Below are 27,978 nucleotides of genomic sequence, written 5' to 3' on the forward strand. Positions count from 1 at the left end.
ACAAATAAGGAAGCACCTTAACATCTAAGCTTTCAGTGGGATTTTCAGCTTGGATAAGTTGGAACCCACTTAAAATCACTCATTTGAGGATTCTTTTCAAATTTCATTGGGAGCAGTTTATTTCTAAAATTGTCAAATCATACAAATCAGGATTTGATTTTTGTTGATTGCCTAGAATTAAGGAAATGATGGATAAAATGCTAATAATTTGAATTAAACCAAAAGTACCTCTTGCATATACTCTCCCTTTCCATAGAGCAAGATGTTAAACATTTAATAGTACCTATCTGGTTTTAGGCAATATACTTTAATGTAATTGAAAAACATTTAAATGATGATAAAATGCCAAAGGATACCCTATGTGACAGGCATAAATGTAGAAAATTTGTACAGCCCCTGCTATCTAGTTGTTAATATTGTAATCATGAAAAATCACACATAAAAGGGAGGAAGCGAGGGAGGACTTAGAGTAGAGCAGGCAAAGTAGCAGGACAGATGATAAAGCTCCAGGGTCCTTGAAGAGTAATGATAGAGAAGGTTGTTGGGGAAGTAGCTAGTGGTTTCAAGATTAGAAGAGTGTGGGACTCTGGATTGTATCATCGTCTGCTTTGCCATTTCGTTTTCTTCTTTCCTCTTCTCTCCTCTTCCCATCATATTTCCCTCCCTCCCTCACTTCTTCTCTGCCTTCTCTCTCTCCTTTTCTTCTTCCCTTTTCTTCTTACCTCCCCTCCTCTCTTTTTCTCTTCCTTATTTCCCTTCCTCCACTTATTTACATGAAGCATTCATGAAAATATGTTAGTTATCATGTAGTAAAGGGAATGAACATGCCTCAGATACTTGTTTCTCCCCGCCTGCTTATTCAGCACATGAAACTGAATATTATATCACATAAAATGAAAGGCAGAAGGATTTAACTCACTTCAGTAATCCTAGTTCCCAACATTTATTATCAGTAACTTCACAGCTGCTTTACAGCTTACTTATTCAAATAAAAATTAAAAAGAAAAATCTGTTTATGTCAGATTTTTACTAAAAATTCCTTGCCATAGGATATATCTGGGTAATTAGAATGGGGGTATATGTGCAGTTGTAAAAGAGGAGGTTGAGATAAAAAGAAAATTATGCAAAAGGTTTAGAGTTCCAATATAAAGTGAGATTTAGCTTGTGTTGGAATTTATCCCCTTCATTGTTGGTTGCTTCCTGATAATAGTTTATACATTTAGAGAGGTTCATTAATTTTCTATGGCACAAAGGTACTATTATATTCATTACTACTGCACTGATACCCTAACCTTACTTCAAATGACTGAAGACATTGCATTTTGAGCAGAGGGTGCTGAGAGCTAACAATGATAAATACCATCTATGGTATTGCTTTGGTGTTGATCTAACACACTTTCTCCCAGGGATTAACATTAGAAAAATAAAAATCTAATAGCAAGTTCTATAAATAAATGCTATGCATGTGCTCTTGGGGAAATACCTCAAGTCAGTAATCCTAGGGAAGAAGAAAATAGATCTAACCTCAAAAATTATTGTTGCAGTTTGTTTTCTTTTTCTTTGCCATTTAACACTTTTAATTTATAGCACAGCATATTCAAATTGAATAAATTGATCTCATTCAAATTTTACATCTCATTGAAGTTTTCTTTTCTCTCCAAATTCATCCCTTCTAATTTAGCTTGTGAGTTGCTGCCTAAATCTTCACTTAAGTTCTCCAGAAGCCATCTATGCAAGAACATGAAGATCTTACATCCTTTCTCTTAATCTTCTGGGGATAAGTGTAAAAGATCTATACTGACAATCTAATTTTCCTAGGGTCTTAATTTTTAATCATTTTGAGAATATAATATTCCATAACCAGGACTTATTAACTAAAATCTGCAGAATAAGGGCACAAAAAATAGCCCTTTCCTTCTCCAGTGTGTTTGAGGTCATAAAAGGTATGTGGTTTTTCCTAAGACATCTTCTTGTGCTTTATTCTTTCTGTTATTTCAGGGCCCAACTTATTTTTCACCTGCAGTATCTATCCAAATTATATATTGCTTTATGTTGGTCAATCATTTCAGTCATATATGACTTTTCATGACCTCATTTGGGATCATCTTGGCAAAGATATGGAAGTAGTTTGCCATTTCCTATTCCAGCTCATTTAACAGTTGAGGAATTAAGGCAAAATAATTTCCTGATTTCCTAGGGTCACAGAACTAATGAGTGTCTGAGGCCAGGTTTGAACTCATTAAGATGAGGTTTCCTGACTCCAGACCTGGCACTCTTTTTATTGAGCCCATAAACAATGAGAGAGAGAGAGAGAGAGAGAGAGAGAGAGAGAGAGAGAGAGAGAGAAAGAGAAAGAGAAATCTTCTTTGGTTAGATTTAGCCTGTATGATGGCACATGGCAGAGAGTTTCTCAGAGTATATTAAAAAAAAGGATAGGAACCCAAATTAAATAATTTTACATGCCATCTTAGACTCATGTTGTCTCTGATATCTTCAATATTTTTCAGTGATACAGTGTACTGATTAGAAAGTACAGAGCAGGTGAAAAAATATGCTAGTAAAGAGATTTTGAAAGTGATAAAAATACATACCTGGTACAAAAAAAAATCTACACATACATCTAAGGTAGGTTATATCTAATCAGTATCCTGTAGTACAGCAGCCCTCTGGTCCAAATTCAAGTAGGCCTCTTTTGCCTTTGGTGTACTTCTTCTTGACAGTTTGAGTTGCATGATATTCATGAGGGGTTACTGAATTGCCTTCTGTATATGGCCCCTAGAGGGTTTTTATTGGGATGTGACTCAGAAGAGTTAGTAGGTTTGACTCATTTAATCTAAAATATACTTGATTATAGTGATATCATCAATAGAATCAAAATATCACAAAATTTGAGAGTTGTAAAAAGATTTTATCAGCAGTTTGTACAACTCATACTGGATATAGTCCAGATTTTCCTTAAAAACTTCCAAGGTATGGGTAACCAAGTGGGGCAGTGGATAGAACAGTGGCCCAGGAGTCAGGAGGGCCTGAGTTCAAATATGGCCTCAGGCAATTAATAATTTCCTAGACGTGTGACCTTGGGCAAGTCACCTAACCCCATTGCCTTAAAATAAACCTTCTAAGGGGGAACAGTCAACTAAAGGAGATAGAGAAGCCTTCATTAATAGTTAGATAGATGGATAGATATAGATAAAATCTCTCTCTCACCTTAACCCTCAAAATACCTTTAAAATAATGACTCCCCAGAAATTCTAGAGTAGTAGAAGCAAAAAAATGACAGAGTCAAGCAATTTTCCAGATTAAGACAACTTAGTAGGTTGATGGGAAAGTCTGTTTCACTAGGATGGAAGAAGAACTCAGTCTAGCACAGGCTATACCAGCATAGAACTGACTCTAGTAAACCAGGAACATGCCTCATTGTGCCTGAACCAGTGAGAGCAGAGACAGTTTCTGGATCTCAGCCCACAGACGTCAAAATTAATATAAAATTTAGCATAAAAGGTTTGCCACAACTGTGTGAGAGTGAAATACAATCCAAGCCCCAGGAAGCTAAGAATAGAACTTCTGAGTCATTGAATCAGCAGTAGAAGCAATTCCCGCCCATAGATGATATGGACAACTGGTCAAAAGGAGTTTATAGAGAGTTCTTGGCTGACACTGGGGGAAAGTACTCTGTGGTTTTTACCCATACCCAGATCTGGGTCACAGTAGGCTTCCAAGGGTGAGGACACTAGAGATTGAGACCAGAATGGAGTAGGGACCCTCTTCATAATTCTAGAATTCCTGATGTTCCTGATGCACTTCCTCATTGTTCCAAGAGTCCTTGTGGTTGATCACAGAGTAGAACATAGACAAGGAAAACAGTTATCCTCCATCTTCTTAGATCATACCACTTTGGAAGGACTAAAAACTTATAGGTTCCTAGAAGTATCTTTGAAAACATCCCAAGACAAACCCCACAACTGTATGGAAACAATTATAAAGCACTTCTCATTCAAATAAAGTCAGATCTAAATATTTGGAAAAATGTCAATTGCTCATGGTAAATTAGAATTAATATAATAAAAATGACAATTTTCCCAAATTAAATTACTTATTTAGTGTCATATCTATCAAACTACCAAATAGCTACTTTTCCAAGCTGGAAAAAATAATAGCAAAATTCATCTGTAGCTACAAAAGGTCAAGAATAATAAGGGAACTGTTGGGAAAAAATGTAAAGGAAGGTGGCCTAGCTTAACCAGATCTAAAACTATACTATAAAGCAGCATTCTGGTTAAGAGATAGAGTAATAGATCAGTGGTTTAGGCTGGGTTCAAAAGAAACTGTAATAAATGAATATAGCAATCTATTCACAAATCCAAAGACATCATCTTCTAATAAGAACTCACTATTTGACAAAAATTGTTGGCAAAACTGTGACAAAAACTAGGCATAGACACATATCTCACATTCTTTACCAAAATAAAGTCAAAATGGATAAAAAATTTAGACATAAAGGGTGACATCAAAGATAAATTAAAAGATCAAGAAATACTCTATCAGATCTATGGAAAGGAGGTGAATTTATCAATAATCATAGTACATTATAAAGTAAAAAAAGAATGATTTTAACTACATTAAATTAAAAAGGCTTTGCACTAATAAAATCCTATCAAAATTAGAAGAAAAGCAGATAGCCTTTAGCAAGCCTTGGTTTATGAATTTGAATGCCTACTGGAGAAAGTTCTCTTTCATGAAAAATATATCAGGAGTTGTTTCACCATATCTTAATAATGAAGTTAATAAAAACATTATTTATCCCTCCAAAAAGAAGGAACGTAGAAAGTTGGGAAACAATCTTTACTACTAGGAGTTCTAATTCTCATTTATAAAATATATATGGAATTGATCAAATTTTTAAGTTTACACATCATTTACCAACTGATAAATGGACAAAGCATAAGAAATACATCTTTCAAATGAAAAAAAATTAAAGATGTTTTATATATATATATATATATATAATCAAAAGAAAAAAGGCTCAAAATCATTATTGATTAGAAAAATGCAAATTAAAACAACAATGGCATATCACCTCATACCTATCAGATTGGCCATGATGAAAAAAAGAGGAAATAATCAGTTTTGGAGAGAGCAGCAGAATATTGATGTATTTCTGGTGGAGTTATGAACAGATCCAACTATTCTGGAGAGCAATATGGAACTATGCCCCCAAAGCAATAAAATTGTTTATTCCCTTTGACCCAGCAATTTCTTTTGTTATAATTTATATATTTATTTTCATCCATATGTACATGCATATTTCCAAGTCATAAAATTTCCCTCCAACCTTCCTTTCCTACCTCACTCCCCTCCCTAACAGTGAGGTTAGCATTTTACATAAATATTTTGATAAACATGTTTATAAATTAGTAATTTTCAGCATGAAGATTAGGATTAAGGCAAGGATACATATGATAATTTTTATAGTGTTCATCAGAGTTGGAAAGATTGTTTTGAGTGTGTTTGTGTGTGTGTGTGTGTGTGTGTTGTTCATTTGTTTTCTTTTTAATCCTCTTGATGTATATAATGTAGTCCTTACCCAGTCAAAGAGAGTTGTCCTAGCTCTCTTGACTGCTGACAAGAACTGCTTCCAACAAGTTTGTTCATCTCATAATGTTGTTGCTGATGTGTATGCTGTTCTCTCAGTTCTACTCCCTTCACTCAGCATCAGATCCTGTAAGTCATTTCCTACTTCTCTAGAAACTGACTATTTATGATTGCTTAAAGAACAATCGCAGCCCATAGTATTTATATACCGTACCTTGTCCTCTCCAACACTGATCATCTTCCCTTTTTGTCCTCTTGGCTAGTCTAGTTGGTATGAGATAATGTCTCTTTGTGGTTTTAATTTGCATTTCTCTAATCAATAATGATTTGGAGCATTTTCATATGATTATAGCTTAAATTAGTTCATTCGAGAACTGCCTGTTCATATCCTCTGACTATTTATTAATAGGGGAATGACTTGTAAATTTATAAATTTAATGCAATTCTCTATATATTTTAGAATTGAGACCCTTATCAGAACTCCTAGTTGTGAAGATTGTTTCCCAGCTTTCTGCTTTCCTTTCAATTTTGGCAGCATTGGTTTTAAAAGTGCAAAAACTTTAATATGCTCAAAATCATTTATTTTGTGTTGTCTAATTCTGTTTAATCATAAATTTTTTCCCTTTCAAAGGATCAGATAGATACAGTATTTTTTGGTCTATTTGACCTAGCACATTCAATTCCAGGTAATATCCAGAAGAAATTTTTAAAAAGAGATGTTTTACATGTTCCAAAATATTCATAGCAGCTCTTTTTTAGTGGTAAAGACATGGAAATTGAGTTGATGCCCATCAATTGAAGAAGAGCAAAACAAGCTATGGTACACAAATACTATGGAATATTATTGTTCTCTAAGAAATTGGAAAATGCCGGACTCAAGAGAAGCATGGAATAATCTGATGCTGAGTGAATGAAGAAGAACCTAGAGAACATTTTACACATTAACAATAACATCGTGAGATGATCAACCTTAATGAAGCAGCTTCTCTCAGCAGTTCAGAGACCTAGGACATCTGTATTAGACTGACTATGGAAAATCCTATCCCCAATCAGAGGAAGGAAAATGAAACAAAACAAAAAAAGAAAGGAAAAACCAACCATTCAGAATCGGAAGAACATTTTATAACAATTATCTCTTATGTATCTCTTTCCATTAATCCTAATTACTCATATCAAAACTGAATAATATGTAAATATGTTTATCAAAAATATGCATGTACAATGCTAACCTGACTGCAGGTGAGGGAAGAGGGTGGGAAGAGTAGGTGGAAGGACATTTTGTAATTTAAAAATATATATTTACATATGTATGAAAATAAATATATAAAATATTTTTTAAAAAGAAATATTTCTGTAAAAAAAAAGCTGAAAAAATGCCTGCAATTTGGGAGATGCACCTTCTTCCTTAGAAGGATTATCCTACTTTAATAATGAGTTCAAAGCAAGTAATAGACTGGGAAAATGAACTGGGGAAATAGGCTAGGTAAAATAGAATAAAAAAATTATCATTTGGGGTATGACTTGTAATTATAAAGCTGATTCAGTTCCCTATGTATTTTTAAAATAAATCCTTTATCAGAAACTTTAGCTGTGAAAATTGCTTCCCAGCTTTCATACTTCTAATCTTGACTGCATTGATTTTATTTGTGCAAAACTTTGTTCATTTTAGATAGTCAAAATCATTTATTTTGAAATTTATAAAGTTCTTTATTTCTTGTTTGTTAATAAATTTTGGCCCTCTTCATTGATCCAACCGATAGAGTATTTCTTATTCTCTTAATTGATCTATGGTAACACCCTTTATGTCTAAATCCTGTACCCATTTTGCAGTAGAGTTAGGAGATATGTGTTTTTGTCATTTTATTTTCTAGTTTTCCCAGCAGTTTTTGACTAATAGTAAATTCTTTTTCCAGAAGGGTTTACCAAATAGTAGATGACTATAGACAATTAATATTGTGTTTTGGAACCTACTCTGAGTCCATTACTCTATTCCTAAATGAGTACTAGGCAGTTTTGATGATCACCAATTTAGAGTTTTCGATTTGGTACAGGGAGTCTACTGCCTTTGCATTTTATTTCCATTTATTCCCTTGATATTCTTGAATGTTTTTTCCTCCAGACAAATTTTATTCAATTTTTTAACTGTCTAAATTATTTTTACTGGTTTGATTGGTGTGTCGATGAATAAATATTATAATTTTGGTAAAATTCTTATTTTTACTATATTATCTCAGTCTATCCACAAGCAATTCATGTTTTGTTCCAAGTGTTTAGATCTGACTTCATTTGAACAAAAAATATTTTGTAGTTGTACTCATATAGTTTCTGAGTTTGTCCTGGGAGGTAGATTGCCAAATATTTCATATTGTGTACAGTCACTTTAAATGGATTCTTGCCCTTGGGTTTTATTGTTCATATATAGAAATATTGTTGATGATTGGGGGTTTATTTTATGACCTGCTACTTTGCTGAAGTTGTTGTTTCAAGTAGTTTTTTAGTTGATCTTCTCAGCTTCTGTAAGTATACCATCATATCATCCTCAAAGAGAGTAAGATTTTCTTCCTCATTCTATTCCTCATTCTATTTTTCTTCTCTATCTACTAAAGTGAACATTTCTAATACTATATTAAATAGCATTGAAGATAATGGGCACCTTGTTTTACCTCCGATCTTATTTGAAATACCCCTAGTTTATCCCTATTACATATAATGCTTGTTAATGGTTATAGATAAATATTAATTATTTTAAGGGAAAGTGAATTATTCCAATAATCTCTAGTATTTTTAATAATAATTAGTTTTACTTTTTGTCAAAGACTTTTTCAGCATCTATTGAGAAAAATCATAATTTCTGGTATTTTTCTTCTTGACTTGTTCAATTATTTTGAGTGTTTTTTTGGTAATATTGAATCATCCCTGCCTGGTACAAATCCTACCTGATCATGATGTATTTTCTAGTAATAACTTATTGCAATCTCTTTGCTAAAACTTTATTTAAGACTTTTTTTTATCAATATACATTAGGGAAATTGGTCTATAATTTTCTTTGTCTATCTTGGATTTTTCTGATTTGGGCATTAGCACCATATTTATGAATTAAGAGGAATTTGGCAGAATTCCTCCTAATTTTAAAAATATTTTCTTTAGAATTAGAGTTAATTGTTCATTAAATATTTGGTAGAATTCACTTGCAAATCCACTTGGGCCTTGAGATTTTTTTCTTGGGGAATTTGTTGATAGTTTCTTCACTTTCTTTTTTCTGAAATGGGGTTTAAGTATTTTATTTCCTTTTCCTTTTATTCTAGGTAGCTTATTTCTAAGTATATTGACATAACTCCAAATTATTACTTTAATTTTCTCCTTATTGATGGTTAGTTCATCATTTTCATTTTTGACTCTGGTAATTTGCTTTTTTCTTTTCTAATGAGATTAACTGAAGGTTTTTCTATTTTATTGGCCTTTTCATAAAACCAGCTCTTGATTTTATTATTATTTAATTCCTTGTTTTTTTACTTTCAATTTTAATAATTTCCTCTTTGATGTTTCAGAATTTCAAATTTTCTATTTAATTGGGAATTTTTCATTTGTTCTTTTATAGCTTTTTAAGCTCCATGTCCAATTTATTGATCTCCTCTCATTTTATTTTATTCATATATGCATTTAAAGTTTTAAAATCCTCTCCAATAAATGCTTTGGCTACATTCCATGACATTTGTTATTATGCCTTGGATGCATTTGTTAATTATTTCTATGATTTGCTGTTTGGTCCACTTGTTGGTGGCTACTCAAGAGAGTTTGGGTTAGAAAGTCAATTATGAGTAAAAACAATATTATATGTCTATAGTTATCTACTATTTGGCAAACCCAAAGAAACTATCTTCTGGAAAAAAGAACTTAGTATTAGTCACAAACTGCTGGGAAAACTAGAAAATAGAATGACCAAAACCAGACATAAATGCATATCTCATACTCTACTCCAAAATGGGTATAGGATTTAGACATAAAGGGTGTTACCATACATCAATTAAGAGAACAAGAAATATTCTATCTGTTGGATCAATGAAGAGGGAAGAAATTTATGGCCAACCAAGAAATAAAGATTACTAACTTTATAGTTCCTTCCTGATTAACTTCTAAACATTTAAACTTTTCATTTTTCTTTGTCCTTATTCCTCCTCAGTAATGTTTTGCTCCCTTTCTCCTTTAACTTTTCTTTTAAATTTTATCTTGAACTGTAACTTTATTTTTCATGTACATTCCCTTTTATTAGTCTTTTCTTCACTTTTCTTTCTCTTCACTACCCATACTTCCCTGTAGGGTAGGAAATTTTTGTTTTATTTTATTTTATTTTTTATTTCTCATTTTGTACAAATGTTTTTTTAATAAAATATTCTTGTTTAAGAGTAAACAAAATACCCCTCCCCCATGAATATAGAATTGCTTGGGCAGTAAAGGGGAGAGAAAAAAATTAAAATTAAAAAAATAATAGTAATAATTGTAGGTATGGCCAGGTGGCGCAATGGATGAAGCACCAGCTCTGGAGCCACGAGCATCCGAGCCCATATCCAGCCCCGTAGACCCCAAAATCACCCAGCCATGTGACATGCAAGCCACCTGATCCCCACTGCCCTGCAAAAACCTAAAAGAAGAAAAAAAAGAGCCAAAATAAAATATAGTAATAATAGTAGGGGTGGCTGGGTGGCAGACAGAGCATTGGCCCTTGAACCAGGAGCACCTAGGTCCAAATCCGGCCTCAGACACCCAAAGATCACCTTGCTATGTGGCCCCAGGCAGGCCACCCAGCCCCATTTTCCCTGCACCCTCCCTCAAATAATAATAATAATAAATGTGCTTCAGGCTTTGTTCCAACAACAACTCTGTCATGGGTGGATCGCATTCTTTATGGTAAGTCCATCACAAAAATTACTTCCATATTTTTCCAACATTGCCATTGCTGATCGCAAATCCCTCCTTTCTTATTTCTCCACTACCATGTACTATATTTTCTCTCTCCTTTCACTCTGACTCTGCTGTAAGGTTGCTGAGTGGCGCAGTAGACAGATCCCTGGTCCTGGGGCCAAGAAGCCCTGAGCCCCCATACCACCCCTTAGACCCAGAATCCACCTGGCCCTATGGTCCTGGACAGGCCTTCCAATACCAGCCACTTGCAAGAAGAAAAAAAGAAACTGTGTTATATCTGACCACTCTCCCACCATGGTCCATCCTCTCCTCCTTTGTTCACATCCTCACCCCTTCCCCCTACTCCCCCTCCTTCTTATTCCAGCTGCCTATACCCCAAGGAGTATACATGCTGTTTCCTCTCCTAGCCACCTCTGATGAGAGCAAAGGTTCCCTCATTCCCCTTCCATATCATTGCAATAGCTCATTGTAATAACAAAAAAATTTACATGAAATATCTTGGCCTATTCCCCCTCTCCTTTTTCTTTTTCCCCTTACATTTATCTTTTTTTCTATTGACTCCATTATTACACCATATTTTAGCTTCGAATTCAGCTTTCTCCTGTGCTTCAACTATAAAAGCTCCCTCTACCTGTTCTATTAACTGAGAAGGTTCATATGAGTATTATCAGTGTCATTTTTCCATGCAGGAATACATACAGTTCATCATCATTAAGTCCCTCATATTTTCCCCCTCTCCTCCAATCTCCATGCTTCACCAGAGTCCTGTATCTGAAGATCAAACCTTCTGTTCAGCTCTGGCCATTCCAAAAGGAACATTTGAAATTCCCCTGGTTCATTGAAAGTCCATCTTTTTCACTGGAAGAGGACATTCAGCCTTGCTGGGTAGTTCATTCTTGGCTGCATTCTAAGCTCTTTTGCCTTCTGATATATTGTATTCCAAGTCCTAGGAGCTTCCAATGTAGTTGCTGCTAAGTCCTGTGTGATCCTGACTGCAGCTCCATGATATTTGAAGTGTGCCCTTCTTGCTGCTTGTAATATTTTCTCTTTGACTTGGGAGTTCTAGAACTTAACTATAATATTCCTAGGGGTTGTTTTTTTGGCATTTCTTTCTTGGGGGGATCAGTGGATTCTCTCCATTTCTATTTTGCCCTCTGCTTCTGGATTATCAGGGCAATTTTCCTGTAGTAATTCTTTGTAAATGATGTCAAGGCTTTTTTTCCTGATCATAACTTTCAGGTATTCCAATAATTTTTAAATTATCTTTCTTAAGTCTGTTTTCCATATCAGTTGTTTTGTCAATGAGATATTTCACATTTTCTTCTAATTTTTCATTTTTTGGGGTATGAAGTATTGATTCCTGATTTCTGGTAAATTCATCAATCACCCTGAATTCTATTCTTTGGCTGAAAGATTTGTGCTCCTCAGAGAGTTTTCTTATCTCCTTATCTATCTGGCCAATTTTGCTTTTTAAGGCATTCTTCTCCTCAATAACTTTTTGAACTGTTTTATCCATTTGACCTAAGCTGGTTTTTAGAATACTATGTTCTTCAGCATTTTTTTGGATTTCCTTGACTAAGCTGCTGACTTCATTATCGTGTTTTTCCTCCATCTTTCTCTTTTCTTTTCCCAGTTTTTCTTCCAACGCCCTCATTTGATTTTCTATGTCTTTTTGGAGCTGTGTCATAGCCTGAACCCAATTTTTGTTTATCTTGGAGTTTTTAGATGCAGGAGCTTGTGCTTCCTCATGTTCAGACTGAGTATTTTGATCCTTCTTGGACTCATTTGCAAAATATTTCTCAATGGTCTTCCTCTTGTTTCTCTGCTTGCTCATTTTCCCAGCCTGTGCCTGGTTTTTGGGTGCTTCCTGAGCTTTTGGGACACTCCCACAAGGGTCTCAGTGTGTGAGGCTCTGTCCTCCCTCCTGTTTTGTGAATGACCATAAGCTCCCCTTTCTGCCATGGGGCTGAGGTGGGGGGGCTGCTGTTCTATGGGGGGGCCTAGACTGTTATCAGGATCTGAATGTGTTCAGAGCCCCAGAGTCCTGTTCCAGAGGTAGAGAACAGAGCTCTGCAGTCTCTCTTCACTCCTCTCCCTGAGCTCAATGGGCTCATGCCCTGGAGGCTCCTGCTTACTGGCTCTGCATGCTTCTGTTTCTGGATCTGTGCTGCTGAAAGACCAAGCTGCTTGATGTGTGCCCTTAGGGCTCGGCTCCACTTGCTTTCTCTGGCAGAGTTCCCCTGCTCTTCCCCCACTTTGTGCAATGTGCTCCCCAGGGTGAAGCTCAGGAGACTCACCTGCTGCTGTGAGCTGTGGCTCCCAGCACCCTGGGGCTGCCTTCGGGAGGCTGAAGTTCTCTCACTCTGGTGGGCCACCCCTCTGGCCAGCCGCCCCTCTGACCCCGGGGAGCAGGGCCTTTATGCTCTTTTCCAGGTTACCTTGAGTAGGATAACTGCCTCACTGGGTCCCTTTGTGAGTTCTGTCTCTCGAAATTTTAGAGTCCTTAGTTTCAAGTTTTATCAGAGAGCTCCTAAGACTGGATCCCCTTTTTGTCGCCATCTTGGCTCTGCCCCCCGGTTTGGAAAATTTTAAAACCCAATTGGGAATGTATGTTATTCCTTCTTTCGACCAAATGTGCTGAAAGTATGATTCACTCAATGTTGACAAGATCCCTTCTTTCCCACTACTGTATTTAGTTTTTGTGCCTCTTCATATGGTATTATTTAACCTCTAATGCCTCATTTTCTCCTAATATAATCCCTCCTTTCATGACTTTATTGTTGTATCCATGTCTTGTACTTAGATCCCCTCTGTTGAAATCTTCTCCTTTTATCTGTCCTGGTAGAAGTAAGGGTTGATTGAGTGATGGTTCTATTGAATGCTTTATAAGCATCATTGCACCATGGACACTGTATACTCCCAACCTCAGTCCAGGTATACTCCCCTCTTCTGTCCAAGTGGAAATACACTTCTCAAGTGCCATAAATGCAATCAAATTATAATCAATTTATAACATACTCTTGGATATATAATTCTTATGAGCTAAACTATCAAGTAAAGCAAAATCACTTCACAATCTATTTATGTCCAATTACATTCTCTTCCTCTGTCCCAATAGAACTTCAACTTTCATTAACTAAAATGTAGAATAAGCTAAATTCTTCTGTCCCTTTACAGTCTTTGTTACCTAAAGCATCAAGCAAACCAAAATCTCTTTATGGTTTAATAATGAGCAAAACATCTAAGTATACTATCTCCCTCTGCCACAATAGAAATATTAACCTTTGTGAGCAATATCACTTCAAGATGCCTTTATATGCATATCTCTAAATACAATTGCTGCAACCATATTCAATTATCATTAGTAAAAGTATTTATTAAACCCTTAATTCTTTCATGGTCATCCTATAACCATACCTGTTGGGAGCCAGGGTCTCTAAGCTGTTTGACACAGTCACATCAAGAAGACTCAGGGCAGTTACACTGCCTGATGGAACATTTCATTCTTCAATATATATAGAGATTCCATGTATACCCATATTTATAGGTCTATTATTGATTGCAAAACGTACTCATCCTAATAGTGGAATGACTATAAAGGAAGGATTTCAGAGAAATTCCTTGAATAAAACAGATTGTGAATTTAACAGGACTGCCTTTCCCTGAGACATACAAAAGGCTTCAGCATTATGAAATCTTTAGAAGACACAGCACTGGGAGTTCCAGGGAGATGTCAGAATATATACAGGGAAACCAGATACAAGATGGGTAAGATAGAATTCCAAGGAAATTAACAGCTTTGCCCCCCTTATCATACACAGGAATATATGATAAAGATGGTGAGAGAATAGTTAGTATAGGTAACCAATATGTGCTTGTTTCATATGATTCTAAGACTATAAAAATAAATCTAAGCAGCTGACAGTCAGTCAACCTGCTCCTACCCATACCCACTTGTTGACTCAACTCATTTCGCCGATTCTATCCCTCCTGTCAAGTTTCAAGGACCCTGTGGAGGCTGGACCCCCACACATTACCCCCCCCCAAGTGTGTTTCTTTTAACTTCCACAAGAGAAATGAAATTCTCAAGAATTACAGGTATTGTCTTCCCTAATAGGGATGCCATTTTTTCATTTTTGTTTACGTTTTTATCCTTCTCTTGAGTATTATATTTGAAGATTGAATTTTTTTGTTCAGGTCCAGTCATTTTATCAGAACAATTTGCAAATACTCTATGTCATTGAAATTCATCTTCACCCCCCCAATGCAATTGATTTTACAGAATAGTTAATAATTGGTTGCAATTAAAACGCCTCTGCCCTCCAGAATATCATATTCCAGATCATCCAATCATTTAATATTGAATATAATAAGTACTGTATAATTCTGATAGTAATTCATTGAAATTAAAATAAAGTAAAGCTTCATTTTGTTTGCTTGCATTATTTTCTCCTTTAATTGAAAATTCTGAAATTTGGATTTTTTTTCTGGGATCTATTTTGAGAGGTGATCAATGAATTACTTCAAGAACTGTTTTGTCTTTTGTTCTAGGATATTAGGGTATATATATATATATATATATATATATATATATATATATATATATATATATATATATTCAAAGGTTATGAATGGTTTTATTGCTCTTTGGGCATACGTCCCTATTGCTCTCCAGAAATGTTGAATCCATTGACAATACCACCAGCAACACATCAATGTCCCAATCTTCCCACAACCTCTCCAACATTGATCATCTTCCCTTTTCCTCATCTTGGCTAATCTAATAGGTAATAGAGGATACCTCATTGTTGTTTATTTTGCATTTCTCTATTCAAAAGTGATTTGGAGCATTTTTCATATGATTACATATAGTTTAATATCTTCATTTGAAAACTGTTCAGATTCTTTAACCATTTATCAATTGGGGAATGATTTATGATCTTATCAATTTGATGTAATTGATTTTATAAATAAGACCTTTATGAGAACTTTGGGTTGTGAAGATTGTTTCCCAAATTTCTTCGTTTCTTCTAATTTTACAGCATTGATTTTTTTTCAGTACTTAGTTCACACGTTTATTATGAAAAACACTGCAGAGCTCTTGTGCAGTAGTAACATCTTGCAGGAAAAAAAAAAAAACCCAGTTCAGTTCAAAACAACTCACCAGTATCTGACAATAACAAAGAACAATGTAGGGCTGAGGCTGGGAAGGGAAATAAACTGAGGGCAGACAAATCATACAATTAAATTAAACAGTATTCCGTGAAAAATAAACAAAACAATTTCAAAACTCACAAATAGAAGGGAGACATTGGTACTTATTTTTCAAAACGTTCATTAAGCTCCAATGATTGTTTGCTGCTATCCTTATCTATAGTCATGCTGGGTAAGGCTATAGCTAAATGGAAAGTTAAACTGTATTCACGAGGAGTTAATGTTTGCATCTTAATATTTGCAGTCTCTCAGAGAAAGCAAAAGTAACTACAAATAACCTATGCCAGAAACTGGTTTCTTGACCAAGAATGTTGCTTCAGCATGAAAAGAACTGGTTCATTCTAAAGTAGTAACGGCTGTTGATGACAAGAGGCTGTGTATTTTATATGGCACATCTTTTGGTCCGTATGAAAACAAGTTTTTTGAATGTTAACTATTTTCTGACACTGTGGAGTTATTGTTCTTCCCATTTCCTTTAGGTCAACGTATGGTTCATGGCAATACTGTACAAGTTTAAAATCTCATTACAGGAAGTAGTCTGGGGTAGGACGAGTAACATGTGGTTCACCGTTACGCAGTGCTGGGTCAAACTGCAAGAAGGAGTACTTTAGAGTATCATCAAGTTCCATGATTGCAGGTGGTTACCACAACGGTAACAATAGTTTGGAGCACTGAATATTGTTACTACATTCCTGTCATGGCACCAGTTATATCCTTCCATCACCAGCTGGTGAGCTCTGGACACCAATGTGAGGCCATTGGCATGATTAAACGTCTCTGAAATATCTTGCCCAAATGTATTTCCAGCACCTCGAGGAGAAATACCCCAACCACCACGTTCATCTGGATCTGACCACAGCAAGTCGCACATTGGGCCCTCATGGGGAACTTCTTGTAGGAGGTCAAGTGCTCTGATATGATCCAGTGTATCTATGGATGGTGAGAGACCACCATGTAGACAGAAAATCTGACCATCCACCCAGGCAGTTAGAGGAAGATAATCAAAAAGGTCTGTAAAATATTTCCAAGCATTCGCATTTCCATATTTCCTTAAACACTCATCATAGAAACCATATACTTGTGTGATTTGTCTACTCTCATGATTCCCTCAAAGAATAGTGATACGTTCACGATAACGAACCTTAAGAGCTACAAGCAGTGTTACTGTTTCAGTTGAATAATATCCTCTGTCAACATAATCGCCCATAAACAAGTAATTTGTGTCTGGTGATTTGCCACCAATTCTAAAAAGTACCATGAGATCATGAAATTGCCCATGAACATCTCCACAGACAGTGACTGGACATCGCACCTCTTGTACATTGGACTCCTTTGTAAGGATTTCTTTAGCCTTCTCACAGACACTCTTCACTTGGGACTCAGAGAGCTGCTTGCACTCGTTTGAGCTGCTCGATCCACTCACTGGTCCAGCTCCTTGGTGAACACCTTCTCGTCCATGATGCGGCCGCCGCCGCCTCGGGGCCCTCCCAGCACCTGCCCGCAGCTCCAGCCCCAAGCATGCAAGCACACGACTGCCACTGCCTCCAGCGGGGCCTGTGGGTGGCGGCCGGGCCGGCTTTTCTGACCGGCTGTTTGAACACGGACTCTCAGCGGAGACTGGGCCCCGGTGGCAGCGACGCCTCCTCTCCCTCTAGCTCCAGAGCTCGGCTTCTCTGTAATGTCAGCATTGATTTTAATAGTGCAAAATTTTGTTAATTTAATATAGTCAATAGCCTTCACTTCTAAAATTTATTTTTCTTTAAGTTGTTGCATTTTTTCATCTATATTTTCCTTCATAATTGAAATAGAGATGTTTTGTATGACTCCACATGTGTAATATATAATAAATTTCTTACCTCCTTAATGAGATGGGGTAGGAAGGGAGGAAAGCGTGACAATTTGGACCCCAGTTTTCAAAATCAGTGTTAAAAAAATTGTTTTACATATAACCTGACAAAAATAAAAAAATCTTCAACTCACAACTCAAAATTATATAACCACAGATTTAAAAATCTTAAATATTTCCTTGTCAATATCATATGCTATGTACACATGAATATGTGTGTATATACATATATATATATATATATATGTGTGTGTGTGTGTGTGTGTGTGTGTGTATAGGCATATATTTATGTATGTGCATATACATATATAGAAATGTATATATACATATATATGATACAAAACCAAACATTTTTATTTAATGGAGATTTTACTTCTTATAAAAATGAGACAGCCAAATGCTCTAGTTATGAACAACATAAATGTCTATTGGTACTTAAGAGCTTGCTTTTAAAAAAATGGGAACTGTATTTTATTTCTATTATGAATATTTTCTTCCTTCTATTTTTTTTTACCTCGGTGTCATCGGGGAGATTTTGTTGTTGTTGTCAAATAAATACCTTTATTTTTATTATACAAATATTTCGTTTTTTCCAATTATATACAATAGTAGTTTCTATCAATCATTTTCTGTATTATATATTTTAGTATTTACCCTCTACCTCCCTTCCTTCCCACCACCCCCAACAGAATACAATCTGATAATCTTAACATTATTTCCATGATAATGCATTGACCAAAATTGAATATGTTGAGAGGAAAAACATTACCTTGGGGAAGAGAAAAATATTTGAGATAGCAAAATTATGTAGTACATAAGATAACATTTTTAAAAATGAAATTGGAGATAATGATCTTTGGTCTTTCTTTAATCTCCACAGTTCTTTCTCTGGATACAGATAGTATTCTCCATCAAAGAATCCCTAAATTGTCCCTGATTATTACACTGACGGAGTAAGCAAGTCCATTAAGGTCGTACATCTCCCTCATGGTGCTGTATGCAGTATACAATCTTCTTCTGGTTCTGTTTAACTCAATCAATATTAATTCATGCATGTTTTTCAAAGCTACTCTGAAATTCTTGATTTCTAATAGAACTATAGTGTTCCATCATATACATATACCACAATTTTTTAACCATTCTCCAAAAGATAGATATTCCCTTGAATTCTAATTCTTTGCCACTACAAAGAAAAATGCTATGAATATTTTTGGACAAGTTTTTACCCTTTTACAATATCTCTTAAGGATATAGTCCCAATAGTGATATTACTGAATGAAAGGATATGTATATTTTATTGCCCTTTGGGCATAATTTCTAAATGCTCTCCAGCAAGGTTGGAGCAGTTCACAGCTCCTCCCACAATGTATTAATCTCCCAGATTTCCCACATCCCTTCCAACATAGATCATTGTCCTTTATGATCATATTGGCCAAATAGTATGATATGAGGTGGTAACTCAGAGATGCTTTACTTTGCATTTCTCTAATCAATAATGATTTAGAGCAATTTTTCATATGACTCTAGATAGCATTGATTTCCTCTTCTGCCAATTGCTTTTGCATATCTTTTGACCATTTGTCAATTGGGGAATGACTTTTTTTTTGCTTTGCTTTGTTTTTGTTGCTTTTTTTAATAAACTTGACTCAATTTGGTCTCTATTTTAAAAATGAGTCCTTTGTCAGCAACACTTATAAACATTTTCCCCAATTTGCTACATTTATTTTGATTTTCATTAGAGTGGTTTTGCTTGTGTAATTTTTTTTAATATAATGTAATCAAAATTATCCAGTTTGTTTTTGATGATGTTCTCTATCACTTCCTTGGTCATAAACTACACCCATTCAGATCAGTCTGACAAGTGAACTATTCCTTGTTCCCCTATTTTGCTTATGATATTGGCATTTATATATTTAACTATTGCACCCATTTTGATCTTTGTATAGGGTGTGAGATTTCAGTTTAATCTAAGTCTCTCCAATGCTATGTTCCAGTTTTCCCCAGTCATTTTATTGGACTGATTTTTTTATCCCAGAGGGTGGATTCTTTGGGTTTATCAAGCAATAGATTACTATCATCATTTTCTGCTGTCTCTTTTGCTCCTAATCTATTCCACTGATCCACCGCTCTCTTTCTTAGCCAGTACCAGACAGTTTGAAAACTGATGCCTTAAAATATAGTTTTACACCTGGTAAAGCAAAGCCACCTTCTTTTGCATTTTTTCATTAAATCTATTGATATTCCATGAATTTAGTTACAATTTTTTTCTAGTTCACTAAAATAATTTTGTGGAAGTTTGTTATGACACTAAATAAGTATTTTAATTTAGGTAGAATTATAATTTTTATTTTAATAACTTGGCCTATTTATGAGCAGTTGGTATTTGTACAGTTATTTAGGTCTGATTTTATTTTTGTGAAAAGTATTTAATAGTTCATTTCCTAGAGTTTCTGAGCCTCACTTGGCAGGTAGACTCTGAAGTATTTTATGTTGTCTGAATGGGATTTCTCTTTCTAACTCCTACTACTGAATCTTGTTGGCATTATATAGAAATACTGAGGATTTATGTGGGTTTATTTTATATCCTGCGGCTTTGCTTAAGTTGCTAATTGTTTCCAGTAGTTTCTTAGATGATTTTTTAGGGTTCTCTAGGTAAAACATCATGTCTTCTGCAAAGAGTAAGAGTTTTGTTTCTTCCTTCCTAATGCTAATTCCTTCAATTTCTTTTTCTTCAGTTATTACTGAAGCTAACATTACTTATGCAATATTTAATAGTAGTGGTGATTAGTGGCATCCTTGGTTCACCCCTGATCTTACTGGAAATCCCTCTAGCTTATCTCCATTGTATATATTACTTGTTTATGGTTTCAGATAGATACTGCTTTTCATTCTAAGGAACAATCCATTTAATTCTAGGCTCTCTGGTGCTTTTAGAAGGAATGAGTGCTTAATTTTGTCTATGACTTTTTTCAGTATCTATTGAGATAATCATACCATTTCTATTAGGTTTATTACGGATATAGTCAATTATGCTGGGAGTTTGACTAAAATTAAACCAATCCCTACATTCCTGGAATAAATCTTGCTTGGTTAAAGTGTATTATTCTAGTGATAACCTGTTGCAATCCCTTTATTATTACTTTATTTCAGATTTTTGCATCCATATTCATTAGAGTAATTTTCTTTCTCTGTTTTGACACTTCCTGATATAAGTATCAGCACAATATTGGTGTCATAGAAGGAATTAAGTAGAATTCTGTTTTTAGCTAGTTTTTGAAAGAGTTTATATAGAAGTGGGAAAAAAATGTTCCTTAAATGTCTGATAGTATTTACTTATGCATTCATCTGGCCTTGGAGACCCCATTGATGGCTTGTTGAATTACTTTTTTCTGAGAAAGGGCCATTTAATTATTTAATTTCTTCTTCATTTAACCTGGAAAACTAACATTTTTGCAATTATTCATCCATTTCACTTAGATTATCAAATTTATTGGCATACATCTGTGAAAAATAGCCCAAAATTATTACTTTAATTTCCTCATCATTGGTGGTGAGTTCACTTTGTTCATTTCTGATACTAGTAATTTGGGTTTGTTTGGGGTTTTTTTAATCAAATTAACCAAAAGAATGCCTGGTTCTTTTTCATAAAACCAATGCTTGGTTTTATTTTTTAGTTCAATAGTTTTCTTGCTTTCAATTTTATTATTTTCTCCTTTAATCTTTAGAATTTCTAATTTGGTATTTAATTGCAGGTTTTTAAATTCTTCTTTCTCTAATTTTTGTAGCTGCATGTTTAGTTCATTGATATCTTCTCTCTCTGTTTTTCATATAAGCATGTGGAAAATAACATATCCCCTAAAAACTGCTCTGTCTGCATCCCTTATATAAGTTTTGATATGTAATCCTATTATAGTCATTGTCTAAGATGAAATCATTAATTCTATCTGCAATTTGTTATTGGATCCACTTATTACTTAAACTGAAGTTATGCAGTTTTCAATTTGTTTTAGATCAATCTCTCCATGGCCAATTATTGCATGTGTTTTTATTGCATTATGATCTGAGAAGGAAGTATTCACAATTTCTTCCTTTCTACATTTGATTATGAGATTTTTATGCCCTCGTATATGGTCAATTTTTATATTGGTACCCTGTATTGAAGAAAAAAATGATATTTTCTTTTCTATCAACATTCAATTTTCCCCAAAGGTCTATCATGCCCAGTTTTTTTTCTTTTTTATATATAAGTATTTCATTTGTTTTCAAATCATATACAATAGTAGCTTCTACCTATCATTTTTTAATGTTTTGAATTTTACAATTTCCCCCTCAAACTCACTTCTCTCTCTCTCTGCCCCCACAGAAGACAGTCTGATAGTCTTTACCTTGTTTTCATGCTACATAATGATCATAATTGAATATATCGCAAAAAACAAATCATATCCTTAAGAAAAAGTAAAATATAAGAGACAGAAAAATTATGTAATAAATGAGACAACTTTTTTAAATTGAAGATAATAGACTTTGGTCTTTGTTTAAATTTCACAGTTATTTCTTTGGATACAGATGGTATTCTCCATTGCAGATATCTTAAAATTGGTCCTGATTATTGCATGTATGAAATGAGCAAGTCCATTAAGGTTGGTCATCAACCCTATGTTGCTAATATGGTGTACAATGTTCTTCTGGTTCTGCTCATCTTGCTCAGCATCAGTTCATGCAAGTCTTTTCAGTCTTCTCTGAATTGCCTTCCTCCTGAATTCAAATAGAACAATAGTGTTCCATAACTTACATTTACCATAATCTGTTCAGCCAATCCCCCAGTTGATGGAAGTTTACTTGATTACCAATTCTTTGATACCACAAACAGAGTTACTATGAATATTTTTGTACAAATGGTATTTTAACACTTTGGCATAATCTCTTCAGGATATAGACCAATAGTGGTATTGGTGGATCAAAGGGTATGCATATTTTTTATTGACCTTTGAACATAATTCCAATTTACTTTCCAGAAAGTGTGAATCAGCTCACAGCTCAATCAAAAATGTGTTAGTGTCCCAGATTTCCCACATCCCTCCTAACATTAATCACTGTCCTTTCTGGTCATATTGTCCAATCTGAGAGGTGTGAGGTGGTACCTCAGAGATGCTTTAATTTGCATTTCTCTAATCAGTATTGATAAGAACAAATTTTCATATTACTATGAATCACTTTGATTTCCCCATCTATAAATTACTTCTGCATATCATTTGACCATTTGTCAATTGGGAAATGGATGGTTTTTTGTTAATTGACTCAGTTCTCGATATATTATAGAAATAGAAATGAGGGCTTCAAAAGATCAGACAGGTGACTCAATGGATAGAGCACTGGCCCTAGAGTCAGGAGGAACCTGAGTTCAAATCTGATCTCACACTTAATAATTAACTTGCTGTGTGACCTTGGGGAAATCACTTAAACCTAAAGCCTTAAAAATTAAAAGAAAAAAAAGAAATGAGTCCTTTGCCAGAAATACTTGTTCTAAAAATTGTTTCCCAATTCACTACATTTCTTTTGATCTTGGTTACAGTCATTTTGCTTGTGCAAAAGCATTTTAATTTAATGAAAGCTAAATTATCTCCTTTGTTTTATTTTCATTTTGGTTTTGGTTTTTTTGCAAGGCCATACAGCTAGGTGTGTCTCAAGTTGGATTTGAACTCAGGTCATCCTGACCCCAGATCCAGTACTCTATCCACTGCACAACCTAGCTGCCCCATCTAGTTTGTTTTTAATGATGTTCTCCATCTTTTCATTGGTCATAAACTGCTTCCCTTCCCACATAGAAGCAAAATACAGCAACTATTCTTAGATCCTCAAGTTAGCTTATATTTTCTTTAATGTCTAAATCCTGCGCCAATTTTGATCATATGTTGATATAGGATGAAAGATGTTTCTCTAATACAAATTTCTGTCATACTAACTTTCAATTTTCCTAGCAGTTTTTATCAAAGAGAGAATGCTTATCCCAGAAACTGGCCTATTTTTGGGTTCATCAAACAGCAGATAACTATAATCATTTCCTGCTATCCCTTTTGCACCTAGTCCATTCCATTGATCTAACAATTTATTTCTTAGCCAATACCAGGCAGTTTTGATGATTGATGTTTTATAATATAATTTAAATCTAGTAAGGCACTTTTTTCATGAAATACCTGGATATTCTTGACTTTTTGTTTCTCCATATGAATTGATTTACAGTTTTTTCTAGCTCATTAAAGTAATTTTCTTAGAAGGTTGATTGGTAGGACACTAAATAAGCAGTTTAATTTAGCTAACATTGACATATTTATTATATTAGCTCAGCCTATCCATGAGCAATTTGTATTTGACTGGGTTTATTTAAAACTGATTTTATTTGTATTAGAAGTGTTTTATAGTAGTTCTCTTAATGTTTCTGAGTCTGCGTTGACAGATAGATTCCCGAGTATTTTATATTATCTGAAGATACTTTATTTTATTTTATTTTTCAAGGCAAATGGGGTTAAATGGCTTGCCCAAGGCCACACAGGTAATTATTAAGTGTCTGAGACTGGATTTGAACCCAGGTACTCCTGACTCCAGGGCTGGTGCTTTATCCACTGTGCCACCTAGCCGCCCCCTGAAGATTCTTTAAATGGGATTTCTCTTTCTAGTTCTTGCTGCTGTATCTTGCTAGTAATATATAGAAATGCTGAGGGTTTATGAGGGTCTATTTTTAAATGCTGTGACTTTGCTAAAGTTGCTAATTGTTTCTAGTAGCTTTTTTATATGATTTTTTAGGATTCTATAAGTCATCTGCAAAGAGAGAGAGGTTTCTTGTAAATATTCATACATTTCATTTAGATTAACAAATTTATTGGCATACAATTGGGTGAAATAATTTCAAATTATTACTTTAACTTCTTCGTCATTCATGGTGAGTTCACTTTTCCCATTTATGATACTAGTAATTTGGTTTTCTTCCTTTTTAAAGCAAATTAATCATTAGTTTATCAATTTGATTGTTTTTTCATAAAACCAATCTTTGTTTTATTTATTAGTTTGTTTTTCTTGCTTTCAAATTTATTAATTTTTCTTTTAATTTTTAATATTTCTATTTTGGTATTTAATTGGGGTTTTTAATTTGTTAATTTTTAGTTGCATGCTTAGTTCATTGATTTCTCCTTTCTCTCTTTTCTTCATATAAGCATTTAATTATATAATATATCCCCCCCTGACAACTGCTTTGGCTGTATCCCATAAGTTTTGGAATGTTGTCTCATTATTCTCATTATCCAGGATTGAATCATTAATTCTTTGTTTTTTTAGTTTTTGCTAGGCAAATGGGGTTAAGTGACTTGCCCAAGGCCACACAGCTAGGCAATAATTTAGGGTCTGAGACTGGATTTGAACTCAGGTACTCCTGAATCCAGGGCCAGTGATCTATCAACTGCCCCACCTAGCCACCCTGAAATCAGTAATTCTAACTATAATTTGTTGTTCATCCAATCATTCTACAACTGAGGCTATTTTGCTTCCAATTTGTTGTAGGTCTCTTTCTCCCTGGCCCATTATTGCATGTAATTTTTATTACGTTATGATCTGAGAAAGAAGTATTCATTATTTCTGCCTTTCTGAATTTGATTATAATGTTTTTTGTGGCCTAGCAAATGATCAATTTTTGTCTAAGTGCCATGTACTTCAGGAAAAAAGTATATTCCTTTCTATCCCCTTTTTTCTCCAAATGGCTCTCAAGTATAGGTTTTCTGACATTCTATTTTCCTCATTAACTTCTTCCTTGTTTATTTTATGGTTCTATTTATTTAAATCTGAGAGAGGCAGGTTGAGATCTCCACCACTAGAGTTTTCCTTTCTATATCTTCCTACAGCTCATTCACCTTCTCCTCTAAGAATCTGGATGGTATACCACTTGATGCATATATATTTATTATTGAAATTGCTTCACTGTCTATGGTAACTTTTTGGAGGATATCATTTCTTCCCTTATGTCTTTTAATGAAATCTATTTTTGCAGCTACTTTGTCTGAGATAGATATTACTACCCCTGACTTTTTTACTTCAGCTGAAGCAAAATATATTTTGCTCCAGGGTTTTGCTTTTATATGTATCTCTCTGCTTCAAGTGATTTTTGTAAGCAGAATGTTGTAGGATTCTGGATTTTAATCCATTCTATTATTTTCTTACATTGTTAAGGGAGAGTTCATCCCATTCACATTCAAAGTTAAAATTATTTATTCTTTATTGCCCTCCATGCTATATTCCCTCTGTTTGTCTTTCCCCTTTTTTTCTTTATCTCTATTCAGCAATATTTTTCTTCTCTATACCACCTCTTTCAGTGTTTCCCCCCCTTATATCCAATCCCTCCCTTTTCTTTACCCTTTCCTTTGCCCCTTCATCCTTTCCTTCCTTGTGTTAGCTCCTCTTATCCTCCTCCCTCTTGCTTTCCCCTTTTAATGCATGAAAGGTAAGATAAGTTTCTTAAATTAATTGAATATGTGTATGTTAATTCTTCTTTGTGCCAGATATGATGAGAGTATGATTCCGGCAGGTTCTCACCTCTCTGTTTTCCCCCCTCTATTGGCATTAGTCCTTTGTATCTCTTTAAGTAATGTGTTTTACCCCATTCAATCTCCTCTATCCTTCTGTCTCTTAAATGCCCCTCCTTTTTAAGGAGATATTGGTTTTAAATCATTCCATCAGAGTCACAGACAATTGATGAGTGCTCATTATTTCTGGCTAAGTATATTTTCTCTAATAGAGTTACAATTTTCAAGAATTATGGGAATCTTTCACCCCGATGGGGATATAGCCAGTTTCATATCAATAGATAGCAGTTTTTCTTTTCCCAATTTTTACCTTTTCATGTGTCCACTGAGTCTCCTGTTTGAAGTCCACATTTTCTATTTAGCTCTAGGCTTTTCATCAGGAAAAGTTGGAAATCTCCTATTAAGTTAAATCTCTGTCTTTTCCCCTGGAAGAGAATGTTCAGTTTCAATAGATATTGAATTCTTGACTTCATTCCAACTTAGGTTGCTCTATAGAATATTGTATTCCAGGCCCTTTCATCCTTTAAAGTTGATGCAGCCAGGTTCTTTGTAATCCTTTCTGTGGCTCCTTGGTATCTAAATTGTTTCTTTATCATTGCTTGCAGCATTTTCTCTTTTATCTGTTAGTACTGGAATTTGGCCACATTATATATTGGTGTTATCATTTTGGGATCCCTTTCAGGAGGAGATTGATGTATTCTTGTAATAAACTATTTTGTCATAATATCAGGGAAATTTTCCATCATCGCAACCTGAAATATCGACCCCAGGCTTTTTTTTTTTAATCCTCAGTATTTTCAGGAAGCTCAATGATTCTTAAGTTTTCTCTCCTGGATCAATTCTCATGGACAGTCGTTCTGTTTCTTGTAAGCAGCATATTGAAGAATTTTGGTTTTTAATGAAGCTTTCTTTTAGATGAAAAGAGGAACAAAATTCAAGGAGGCAGGAGAGCAGGGAAAGCCAGCAAGAGACTTCTTAGCCACAGTGCAATCCAGGTCCCACCAGCTTAATTATAACAGAGGTCTGAGCAGATGGCTAACAAGCCAGTATGGAGGATCCCAACCCCAAGCAAAGTCTGAACCCAGAAACATTGGGGTAAAGGACAGGACTGGGGTCAGAAACAATCCTCTGTTAAGTCAGAACCTGGACATAAAGGTGGGGGAAAATATTTGTAAAGGCAAGACCCGGACTGCATAGGCAATATCTTGGCCAACAGCAATCCAGGGATAAGACTCAAGCCCAAACAAAATAAAAGCTTGGATCTATACTCCATATACCCCAAGAGCAGAACTACAACAACAAAGATGAGTAAAAAGCTAAAAGTGTGCTCATTATAGAAAAATGCTTCGCAGAAAAAGATGACAGCAATGCCATGTCTGAAGAAGAAAACTTTGAAACATCACTTATAGAAGTATTGAAACAATATATATAGAAGTATTGAACAATTGAACTCAAATACAAAAGCTCATTGAAGAGCTTAAAAATAATTTAAAAACAAAAGAACAGAGGAAGAAGAAAAATGGAAAAAAAGAAATGAAAATAATGAAGGAAAATTGTTGAAAATTTGACCACAGTATTCAACATCTTTAAAAAGGAAACACAAAGGGGTGGCAAGGTGGTGTACTGGATAAAGCACCAGCCCTGGAGTCAGGAGCACCTGGGTTCAAATTCGGTCTCAGACACTTAATAATTAGCTAACTGTGTGGCCTTGGGCAAGCCACTTAACCCTGTTTGCCTTGAAACCTAAAATAAAGGAAACACAAAAGGTAATTGAAGAAAATAAAATCCTAAAAACTGGAACTGAACAGTTCAAAACCAATGAATCTACAAGATTACAAG

The 27,978-nt window shown here is 34.7% G+C and overlaps 1 pseudogene; it reads right to left on the reverse strand.

The window, feature by feature from the left end:
• Window positions 1-16,196: 16,196 nt before the first annotated feature.
• Window positions 16,197-17,184, reverse strand: LOC141493869 (serine/threonine-protein phosphatase 2A catalytic subunit alpha isoform pseudogene; annotated as a pseudogene).
• Window positions 17,185-27,978: the final 10,794 nt, after the last annotated feature.

The sequence above is a fragment of the Macrotis lagotis genome, chromosome 7 (genome assembly GCF_037893015.1).
Source record: "Macrotis lagotis isolate mMagLag1 chromosome 7, bilby.v1.9.chrom.fasta, whole genome shotgun sequence".
Lineage (NCBI taxonomy): Eukaryota > Metazoa > Chordata > Mammalia > Peramelemorphia > Peramelidae > Macrotis > Macrotis lagotis.